Consider the following 12,479-nt stretch of genomic DNA (forward strand, 5'->3'; position numbering starts at 1 on the left):
TAACATTCAGATTGCTGGCATACCATAAATTAGTCTCCTATTTTTTGCTGATGGTGTTGTGTTAGTCGTGTTTAGCTAAGACATGCTACAATCACACTTTAATCTTTATAAGAGAGGTATCCTCATTGCAACAGCTGTAGGACAGGATGCTCCAACTGAGAAGTCAAAATCCCCACCAGCTCTCAAAGTAAGGCAACTATGCTACTACTGCATGAAAAAACCATATCAGTGCAGCAATAAAGCAGAAAGGAAGTCATACTGGAGAAAATATGAAATATGGGTCACTTAGCTAGTGCTAAGAGCTTAAATGGAGATTAACAGGGCTAGACTTTGTTCCTGGTTCTGCTGCAGACTTCTTTTGGTATCTTAGTAAACTCATAGTTTTCCTCTTACCTTGCAGAAATAGCAGGTCTTCCCTCCTTCACACACATATGGAGAATAAAGATTTTAAAGACTGAGAGACACATAGGGGTTACAATACTGCAGAACATGGATATTAATAAAGAAAAATAAGTCATCATGTACAGTGCATAAATTAGAACTAAACTAAAAATGATTAGAGATAAAGCACACAAATCTATCCAGACAGAATGGGTGGAATTCAGTAGCTGAAGCTTAAATCTCTGACCTACTCCTAGCCTCTCTTTATAATAAATGGAGAGCTATAGTCACTTTTAGAGCACAATTCATTGAACCAAATACAGAGTCTCTTTAAAAATAAGGTGTTCTCCTCTATTGTTCCTCACTGACTATAAAGAGCCTACAATCATTAGCTCACCTCTAGATAGCCACACAGATGGATCCAGTCCTCAGATTGTAAGAGAACGTGGAACACTCTCTACATGCAAGACTTGCCTTCCTGCAGCATTTTGTTATTGCAGTGTGTTTTATAAGTCAGTTTGATGAGTAGTGTGACACAGGATAAAGCCTCAGTCTTGAGCAGAATTTTAAGGTCTGGGTTGTGCAGTGTTGAATTTAAGGATCATAAAGGAAGTGCTTGGAAGGGGTATAAATCCTTCACATATTGGCTGCCAGAAAAAGCAACATGGATAAGTTATATTGTTATGGAATTTATAAAGTTCTAAATTTCTGTATACATCCATTTTGGTCCCTGCCATTCACAATAAAATCACTATTTCATGTTAAGAAGAGTCTGATCTTCCACACATCAAGGTAAGAAAGAGTAGAAGTATATTATGCAGAATGATTGGCAATCATAGGCTGAGGTAGACTGATCATCCAATTAAATCATAGACTATTGAAAAGGTCAAAGTAATATAGAACAAGTCTAATTAATAGACAATGAAATAAAACTCTGATTTTCACACTCTTCAATATAGGTCTAGTCCTGAAAACGAAGTATCTACTTTATTTATGAAGGTAGTTCCTTTGACATCAGGGTACTTCATAAAGGTACCATCCTTATCCTTAATCCTTCCTTATGGATTACCTTGTAGGATCAGTGCCTAAGACTTTAGTTCTTCTATCTTGTTCAGGTAGTTTTACTAGAACACTTAATTTTATTCATTCTTTATCTGCATCTTACAAGAAGGCTCATATAATCCTTTTTGTCTTCATGAACATTAGATAAAGATTCAACCCTTTAAAACTTCATTAATATGTTGCCCTAATGATATCAAAGGTATAGTATAATTCAAACGTCAGTTCTATGTCTGTCTTCTGTGGTTTATGTGGATTTCTATTAATATTTAATTTGGTTCATTACCTTATTTATTGTGTGTTGGTTAAAGGAATTCGAAGATGGAGGTGTTGTGTTAACATAAAAGTCTCCTCACACTGAAGCAGGAACCAAATATGATGCATGCACAATAATGTTGGGACTTTGTTTATAATAAACATTTTAAATGACTGACTTTTTCTCATAAATACTCTAAGTAGGATGATCTATGAGATTTCTAATTTATTCTTGTTTAAAATTTAACCATGCTTTTTTAAAGCATATCAATTTTGTTAATACCATGTAATTAAAACATGTCAGTGCACAGCAAGTTTTAGTCTAAATTAATGACTATGAGAATTATTTTAATTAAATAACCAATTATAGAAAAATCGCAAGCATGAGAGCTGACATTTAAATGAATTTCATTTAAATTGCTTCTTAACATTGTCCCATCTAGGACACTAATGCAAAATGAACTATTGTATCAACAAAGATTATCACTATTTTCGTATGCACATAATGCATTCATATTCAATCACTGGAACAGACCTGAACATTTTGTATTGATCTGAAATGTCTATGAACAAAATATGACAGAATAAGCCAAAGTACAAACAAAAATCCCCTGTAGCACTGTGACATAGTACATCTGCATTTCTCGTTTGCACACATACATTTTCATATTTCAGTTCTTCGTTCACTTATAAATTCTGTTTTCCATTTAAAGCAGAGTGAACTTCTAAAATCACTGAGCATCCAAGAGACTTTTTAAATTCTTGCTCTCTAGTAAACACACACGAAAAATTATGATAGGCTGGCTACCCAGTTTTCATTTTGGATTTAAAAAAAATTGTCAGAAATATTTCCTGGAATACGTTTTGTTCACCTTTAACTGGAAAGAATAGCCTACATAGTTAACGAAATTACTCTTCTGCACTGCACAAATTGTTACTGCATTTGTCTACCAATCATATTCAATTTAATCAGATGCATGGTGCAAACTGTGCCAGGAAACTCCTGAAGCTATATTCAGAAGTGAGTAACAGTGTAATACATTGCAAAACTGTTCTTCTCTACTGTAGCTTTAAAGATGTCACAGGAAAAGGGGGAAAAAAGAATCCTGCATTTTTGTTCATTGATTAACCAGTAATGTTATGTATAAATAATGTATCTGACAGTATGGCAGCCCACTTGGGATATTGTGCCATTTACTACAAAATAGGATGCAACATGCAACTGAGCAGCAAGAACAAATTAAACATCTTTCCTTGGTAACTTCAGCATTTTTATTAGGTGATAAACATCACAGTGAGAAGAGAAGCAGATGTAGATATTTCAACAATATTAACCTTAATCTAAGTAGAGACACAAAATAATATTTATACATTCCTAAAAAATGCTTAACCTGTGTATGAAATGTGTTGTCCTGTTCTCTTTACATTTTATGGGAGAGTCCTGTGGAAACCAGTTTATATAGCCATAGTGAAAATCAGAATTTTGTTCCAAAATACTGAAACTAAATTCAGTGAAGTATTATGTATAACTTTATCTTGTTAACCTGTAACACATAGACATCACTGCAGTATGTACCGGAGATTTTGCAATGTATCTATTTTAAAACTATTGCCCTTGTGAAAGGCTGGTGTTTTAAATCAAATAAAATTATTATATTAGAATTTGCTATTGTTGTTATTATTTTGTAATGGAAGAAAAAAGAAATCTATTACGTCTGGATGACAATGGATGATTTCATAATTAGATATTTTTCTCCATGTTGATATATGATCATTTTTCATAAAATTATTTTTTCTCCCAAAGCAAGTACAAAAGGCAAACAAAAAACTTCACACAAAACAAAAACAAAAACGACTTTATCAAAATAAAAATGTTAAACAGAATTTTTACATACTTATCACAAGTAACAGTGGTATTTATACTCTCAAATTAATCCAGAGGAGTTAGGTAGCCAAACCTTAATGAAAATCAGTATGAGGTGTCAGCCCAGTTCCCTTTGTCTACTGTAAAATTTCCAGTCACTGCATTAAATATTGTTAAATGGAACAAGTGAGTATTATTCAACATGATTCAATACCCTACACCTTGAATTTGTAACTGTTATCACTAAATCACATGATCACTAAATCAAAGTATCTTTCTGTATATTGAGCTAAATACTCAATTTAGACTCTCTCCTCGTTGTCCTTTTTACATACTGCAAAAGCTGCAGCAGTTTATTTCACATCTGCAGAATAATTAATATAATATCACCTCATACTTAATAGTTACAATGGTTAATGTTTACACCTGAGGTAATTCCCATTGCACAGTGAAGAGGATTATTCACTTGATTAAAAATAAATCTTGTCACCCCTGCACTTGATTCTGTACCTCCCTGGGGAAGCTGACCATAATTTCTCTCTTGCTGTACCTCATTCTACAAGTGATGAGCCCATTTTGCATGGTCAATATTGCATATAACATTGGGCTTTAAACAGGACAGTAATTCAGTCAGGGTTTTTTTGCATCCCAGCTCCATCTGGAAACAAATTCCTGTTACTCAGTTGTTGTTGCTAAAACCTGAAAGTCATAATTTATTTCCCAGTGTTGCAGCTCATGAGATGTTGCAGTTGTCTCATAATATGGAATGAGCTCAGCTGGAATTGTAGTAACTAGACTCATAACAAATGGAAAATGATTGCTGGCAGAGTACCATCCAGTTTCAGGTATGGAGAAATTTGGAACAGAAAAGACAAAAAGACTGAAGAGCCAAAAGGGCAAAGTTTATCGGGTTGATTTACGCATCCAAAGGAGATTTGCAGCTGAACTGGGATTCACAAGGGCTGGCATGCTTACCCATTTAAGTACCATGCTAAGTGCCTCTGTGAACCCTGACCCGAAAGCTGCACATGTGCCTAAGCAGGTTAGGAAAGTCATTTATCTGCAAGGAAGTTCCTAACTGTAAATTTCCAAATATTTTGTTTTACCTGGCTGCATATACTTATTTTTCTATTTTGTTGGGTTGTGTCAAATGGACACATGCTTAAGGTGAGTCTAAGGAAAGGCAGCTTCATTCTCAGTTCATAGGTTCCCTGTGAGTCATATATGTCTGCTTCAAAAACAATTGTATTCTTTGACTTTGATTGGTAGCTCTATTTTTTTATTACCAGGCCCAACAGCTCTGGGGGAGTAAGCTGGATACCAGTCAATCTCATATGTCATCAGCAAAGCTATTTTATCTCTTTCCTCTGGAAATCCAAATGCCTCCCTTATTCGTACCTTCACAACTCCATCGGAGACAAGGTGTCTACTCAAATGTAACAATTTGGCCTGAGAATATTTTATTATTGACAATGACTTTCAGATCCCAGGACAAGGTTTTCACTGCTGACAGAAAGAAAAATGTTTTTATGCCTTGCCTGAGTACAACTAATGCAAATTCACAGAGCTAGAGCAAACATAGAACTCTACCAGGCATTTTTGCAAAACTTTCAGAACTAGTTTCTTCCTCATCAATAAAAGCTGCTCTGTAAATCAGAACAGGATGATCATTTGCCGCATGGTGATTTGTAAGTCTTTGAGGGTAGAAAGGCTCTGCAGAGGGACCTGGAGGGGTTGGATAGGTGGACCAAGGCGAAGTGTATGAGGTTCAACAAAGCCAAGTGCTAGGTCCTGCACTTTGGCCACAACAACCCCCTGCAATGCTACAGGCTGGGGACAGATTGGCTGGAAAGTTTCCCAGTGGGAAAGGACCTGAGGATGCTGGTTGACAGCTTGCTGAACTTGAGCCATCAGTGTGCCCAGGTGACCAAGGCAGCCAATGGCATTCTGGCTTGTCTCAAAAATAGTATGGCCAGCAGGAGCAGGGCAGTGATTGTCCACCTGCACTCAGCACTGGTGAGGCCACACCTTGAGTACTGTGTCCAGTTCTGAGCTCCTCACTTCAAGAAAGACATTGAGGTGCTGGAGCAAGTCCAAAGAAGGGCAACAAAGCTGGTGAAGGGTCTAGAGGATAAGTCCTATAAGGAGCAGCTGAGGGACCTGAGGGTATTTAGCCTGGAGAAAAGGAGGCTCAGGGGCGACCTTATTGCTCTCTACAACTACCTGAAAAGAGGTTGTAGTAAGGTGGGGATTGGTGTCTTCTCCCAGGCAAGTAGCAACAGGAACAAGAGGAAACGGACTCAGGCTGTACCAGGAGAGGTTCAGGCAGGACATCATGAGGAATTTCTTCATGGAAGGGGTTGTTAAAGATTGGAATGCACTGTCCAGGGAGGTGGTGGTCACCATCCCTGGAGGTGTTCAAGAAGTGACTGGGCATGGCACTTAGTGCCATGATCTAGTTGACAAGGTGGTGGTCAGCCAAAGGTTGGACTCAACGATCTCAGAGGTCTTTTCCAACATAAATGATTCTGTGGTTCTGTGAATTGTGATTTGTAATATATTTAAGCACACTTTCTGAAGAGTCTTAAGAAAGCTATGTTCTGGAGTATTTGCACCAAGAAAATTATCTTTACCCAGTGAAAGAGCATAACAACAGAGGAGAAAACATTCATAATGTTCTATTCCAGTAGACAATTACAATAGGAAATCAGAGTAGATTTTCTCTTAAATAAAGATTAGCTCCTCAATTTTATTACCCAGCTCTGCTGGAAGTCCATACTTAATGCAGTGATGGATGCTATGTAAAAGTTTAAGAGAGAACACTACCTAACTTCTGTACAAGATTCTTCTACCTAACAGTTTGAACCACATTGAACAGAATTTTGTGTACATATACAATTTTGCAAAAGTGCCAGGAGGTGCATAGACACAGTGATTTTAAAAGAGTAAGCTTGATAACCTTAATAAGTTGTAAAGAATGTCCCAACTAAACGGTGAGTACCAGCGTTCAGATTCATCTTGTGAAGAATGAAGAGTGATATGGACAGTTTTACAGCAATATTTGAACTGTATTTGGGTCTGTAAGGGGAAGGAAAATCATACCATCTCCTGGTTTATATACTATTCAGTCAGTTACCTATATGTTCACTATTAATACATTCACATCTCAGCTGTTGTAACTGTTTACTATCCATATTACTACAAACACAGATTTTCAGTCAACCATTCAGGGAGTAATTTCATAATTTCTGAATGACCTGCAGAATAGATTTTAGTAAGGATACCCAAAACTAATGCAGAGAACTGAAGTGTAATGGAAATACAAAAGATCTTTTTTAAGTTCTCCATTAGAAACAGACACTGTGTTTCAAAACTGAATTTGTCTATATTCAGGTTTCTGCTATTGGATCTTTCTTCTTTCTCTCTTTTCTTTCCCGCTGTATTAAGAATCTTCTCTACTTGCAAAAGTCTTCTTTCCAAATGAGGTACATGCTTATTACAGTCATATTGAGTATTACTCTTCTAGGGAAATGAAACAATTTCAGTTCTTTACCAATATTCAGCTTAATCTCTTTTGTAGCTCCCTTCAGAACTTCTCTCAGATTTCTAGTGCAACTGTAAAGTGTGACAGAAAAATGGGGCACAGTATCCCTCTATTATAATTTTTTCCAATGAAGCTAAAAGATTCACACTTACTTCTCAGCACCCTACTGCTGAAAGGTTTGGGGATTGCGTGGTCAGATGAAGCTCATGACATCCTCTAGTCCTGTGGTGGAAGTTACTGCCTCCTGTTCCTTAAACACAGCTGTTTTTCAGGCACATGATCCTGTTTTGTATATGGAGTAAAATAAGGCTGCCAATTCCTGTCTTCTGGCCCAGGCACAAGAACATACGAGCTGTTCCAACATCATGAAAATTATATGCAAACTCTCCAGATTAGCTCTCAGATAAACTATCACAATAGGAGGCAGCAGTTCACAGAACCATAGAATAACTTGAATTGGAAGGGACCCATAAGAATCATTGAGTCCGACTCCCTGCTCCTTGCAGGACTACCTAAAATTAAATCATATGACTAAGCATTGTCCAGATGCTCCTTGATCTCTGACAGAGTCAATGATATAACCTCTTCCCTGCAGAGCCCTCCAGTGCCTGACTACCTTCTCGTAGTGTTCAATGTGAAGAACATGAATGTTCCATGTGAACCTCCCCTGATTCAGCTTCTTTCTATTTCCTTGTGTCCTTGCTCACTAGAGAGAGGATATCAGCACCTCTCCCTCTGCTATCTCACTGGAGGAAGCTCTAGGCTGCTGTGAGCTCTCCCCTCAGCCTACTTTTCCCCAGTCTGAACAAGTCAAGTGACCTCAGCTACTGTTCGCCAGTCTTGCCCTCGAGGCCTTTTGTCACCTTGGTCACCCTCCTCTGGACAGACTCTAATAGTCTGATGTCCTTTTTACACTGAGGCACCTCAAAACTGCACACAGAACTTGAGGTGAGGCTGCACCAGTGCAGAGCAGAGTGGGACAATCACCTCCCTCAACTGACTGGCGATGCTTTGCCTGATGCCCCCCCGGACACAGTTGGCCTTCCTGGCTGCCACGGCCACTGTTGTCTCCTATTCACCTTGCCATGAATCCAAACCCACAAATCCCTTTCTGTGGGAGTGCTCTCTAGTCTCTTATCCCCCAGTCTGTGTATATAATCAGAATGTATTACCATCCTAGGTGCAGAATCCAGCACTTGCTCTTGTTAAATTTCAAACAGAAATAGGTTGGTTTTATGCTCTAATCCCTAAATACTTTTTCAGTCACTGGATGGACACAGTTTGTTTTCTATTCAGTGTGACCTTTCTGCTCTGTTTCTAGATGGCAAAAGTTTGCATTTGACTCTACTAAGCAGAGTTTGCTCTGTATGAAATTATTAGTATACTAAACAATTTTAGGAGAGTGCTTGTATTATTGCTGTCACCGGTGTAATGTATAGGAAAAGCATATGGCAGTAGCTGGGGCTGTCTAAATGTAGAAGAAAACATACACCTTTTATTGCTTCCATCTCAGTTAATGGTAAACTACTATCTGTTTATTCATTACTCTTTTATTACTTCATCTTCCTTTTGTTGCAAGGAATAAGAATACTGCCAAGAAGAGTTTAAACAGAGAGACAGACTCTTATCTTCTTATCTATTCACCCTAAACAAGGGTATTTGCCTAGCAACTTGAACATGTATTTTGATCTTAAACTACAACCTTGATAAAAAATAGAAAATAAAGATATTTCAGGAATACCCTATATTATAAAACATTCCTGTAGACTAAATTCATTCCACATAACTTGATATCAAACATATAGACAACAAGCATGCAGTAGTCACTTCCAGGTGGAAATTCCAACTTTAGAAGAGCTGAACTGTTGTATTTGCAGAAGCAGAAGAGGAATGCTCTTAGAATTTCTTCTGCGGGTTGAGCTGAAGAGTTAATGGCAGTTGGGAAAGAAGTGGTAACAGAAGAAGTAAGAAGGTAACAGAAAACATAAAGAAGAAAGTGAGGTCATTACGCTTTCCACATTTGCAAACCATTGAAGCAGGCAATTACAGGGGCAGCAAAGAGGATTTCAACTTCCAATCTTTTGTCCAACTACAAAGGATTTGAACAGAAAATAAGTAGGTGAGAAGTTAGTCTTATTTTGGGTATAAACCCATCTGCTGGCAAGAGCAAAGTCAGAACAGCCATGGAAAAATCATGATTTTGAATCATCCTGATAACGATAGATCACCTTACTCTGGAACAAAAGTAAATGAAACAAAAGACATGTTGCAATGCAGTGCCAAAAACTAAAATCCAAAGTCTCAAGTAATAGGAGATTCAGCAGATACATTGCGAAACAGCTTTCATTATCTACTTGCTCTGCACAGCTTAATACTGCATTGATTGTTCCTACCCATTGTCATAATTAAAAATCTAAGATTATATAAAAGCAAACTGAAATCTTTTGCAGTTATGTAGAATTATGTACATTTATGCTCCTGCAAGGAGCAGGGAGTTGAACGCGATGATCCTTATGGGTCCCTTCCAACTTATTCTGTGATCCTATGATTCTATTAGTTGCCCTCATACTTATGCCTATCTTTTTCCATTTAGACTACTGGTAGCCTGAAGTTAGGTATGCAGAGTCTTATAGAATGTAGTCAGACTTACTTCTAAAGTTTTCCCAGGTTGTTGCTAAAATCCATTTGCATGTACTGGTCTTAATGTTTTAGTTAAACCAAAAAATTGATCACTTAAAAGAAATTTTTTTTATAATCCTATAATAATCCTATATGGGTAAGGTAATGAAGTCCCTGGCAAGAATGAATAAAGTGCCCACAATTTCCGCAAGAAATTATTAGCTTCCCCTAGCAATGATTTTTGACATTCAAGATACCTTGTATGGATACAGAAAAATAGGGCAGAGTTGCAGCTCTTCCCATTGGTAATAAACTATTCCATAAATAAACATTTGCTCTGTTTCCTTCTTAGGAAAATTACTTTTACTGCTTGGATAGATTTTCCAATATATAGGTCAATCTGTTCTAATCTTTTCTGAAGGAAGATGAGAAATGTTCCCTATGAACAACATAAGACATACTGTATATAATGGCATGGTTTGCAAACACCAAATAGCAGCACACTCAAGAACTGTAATATAAAGCTATCAATTAATTTTGTTGTAACTGTATGCACCTGTGAACAACTGCTTAATTAAAGAGGCAAACAGAAATCTCTCACAATAATGCTTCAAATTACTTGCATTTATGTGACTCAATTAGTTGGAGTGGATAAATACAATTGGAAAGCTGCCATGTGGACTTCTGGAAATAAAGAAAAGATAGAACTGAAAAGGTACAAAACCAAATGGGAGGACTCAGACAGATAAATGCAGATAGTTCTCAGAGGTTCATAGGACTATACAAACAGAAAAGATAAAAGAAAAGGGTTCTGTGTAAATATATATAAATACCTCATTTACTGTCACAGAGGTCTGCTTTCCCAGACATAAACACTAAGGGGATTGTTTGCTTTCGTCAGCATCTGCAAAGGGCTCAGATTTGCTTTAATTTTGCCATCAGCTGTATTCATCCAACTCCCTTCCCTTCAGGGAGTGGCAGAGGTGTTACTGCTATTGTAGACACGCTAAAGTGTCTTGTCTACCTTCTGAACGTACCTTCAGAAAGGCACAGGTCTTCCACAGTCTCCAACCTATCTTCCTGCCTGAATGACTCAGATATCTTGCAGGTGTTTGGATCAGGAGCGCATTTCTGAAGCAAATCTCCTACTGGTCTCCTTTTCTAGGCTATGGTTCCCATTACATTACAAAGTGGTTCCAAAGCGGGTAAACCAGGTTTTGTGAGGTCTAAACTAAACTAGAAGATGCTCTCCACATGAGCACACAAAGTTCATCCTCTGGGATCAGACTAGTGATAGCCCAAATTGAAAAAATGTGAGATCTGCGTGGTGTGAACACCCAGTCTTGAGCACTGCAAGAGTGCTGTTCTCGGTTTTCATGACCTTCTGATGCAGACATAGCCTAAGGCATTTAAAATTACACCAGACACATTAGGCACTTGAATTCCTTCTTCATTTTCATATACCTGATTCAGAATAGGATTTAACCCCATATACATGCAAGCCCATTGCTGAAAATGCATTTTTCTCATCTTCACGTGCAATTCAGTATTGCTCAGTAGCATTTCAGAAAAGCCTGCTACTGACAGCCCCTGTCAGCAATGGGACGTTTTATTAACAATGAATGATCAACACTGAGGGACAGTTAAACAAATCAGGCTTTCCCTTCCTGCAAAGACTTATCTAGAAATGGTAAAGGGAATGAGAGGTAGGATGGGTAACACCTAAAAATTCTCTCAAGTGTAGGGTCCAAAATCTATTTTCAATATTGCTTTTTAACTCTGTCTTCTGATCATAACCCCTTTTCTTTTTTTAATTATTAAAAAAATAGTTGTCTTTACTGAACTCACAGTCTCAGGCATTCTGTTCCTTAAAGAGTGGCCAAATACACCTGAGTTGGTATTTGGGTCAATAATTTGTACACATACATTGTGACTGAGCAGTGGGATATTTTTCCAGGTGGAGAGGGGAGCAAAATCCCAGGACAGAGGAGGGAGCAAGACCTGCTGAAAGCCAAAAGGCAAAATGATCATTTTCTGTGGAAAAAAAGTCATTAAGCCATCTACTATTTTAGACTTATGTTCAACAAAGGCATCAATCAGGTTTTATTTTTCTCTGTCTCTCTGGAATACTTACTAGCACATTGGTTTATAGAAGACAGATTTTTGATATTCAAATACATACAAAAGTTGCTCTCAATATTTTTGAAGTTAACACTGAAATGAATTTTATTAAGACACAATTATTCTTGGGTTTAAAAAGAATATCTGTCCATTTGAGGCAGAATGAGTACCAACATATTTTGGATGTTTCATGATATCACTTTCACTATGCTAGTATATTAAAAATAATATGTATTCAGTTTTTTTCACATTCTTTTCTTCTTTACTTTTGATTTCACTCAGCTTTTCTACTTGACAGTTTTTGTAACTGTAGCCTGAAAATCTTAAGTTTCTTCATGATAATTACTTAGATTTTTCCTTTAATTCTACATTTTCCATTTAGTGCAAGGTCATAAAATGTGTTTAGGTCATCCTACTGTTACTTCCCTTCCCCAAAAAATCAAATCATGCAGGTAAATGCACAGGACATGAATAGATTTGTTACCCAACCCACTCTGGGTAGGAAAATCTACCTGTGACCTATAGGGCAAAACTCCTCACACTTCTAATTGAAGTCAACTACCCAGCTGACAGGCAAATATGCTTTTGAGAGTTCTTTTACTGCTGTGATGGTAGCATCTTGAGGTTGTTCCCAGA

Source organism: Pipra filicauda, unplaced genomic scaffold, assembly GCF_003945595.2.
Source record: "Pipra filicauda isolate LSUMZ 115617 unplaced genomic scaffold, ASM394559v2 scaffold39_size4671491_pilon, whole genome shotgun sequence".
NCBI classification, from domain to species: Eukaryota; Metazoa; Chordata; class Aves; order Passeriformes; family Pipridae; genus Pipra; species Pipra filicauda.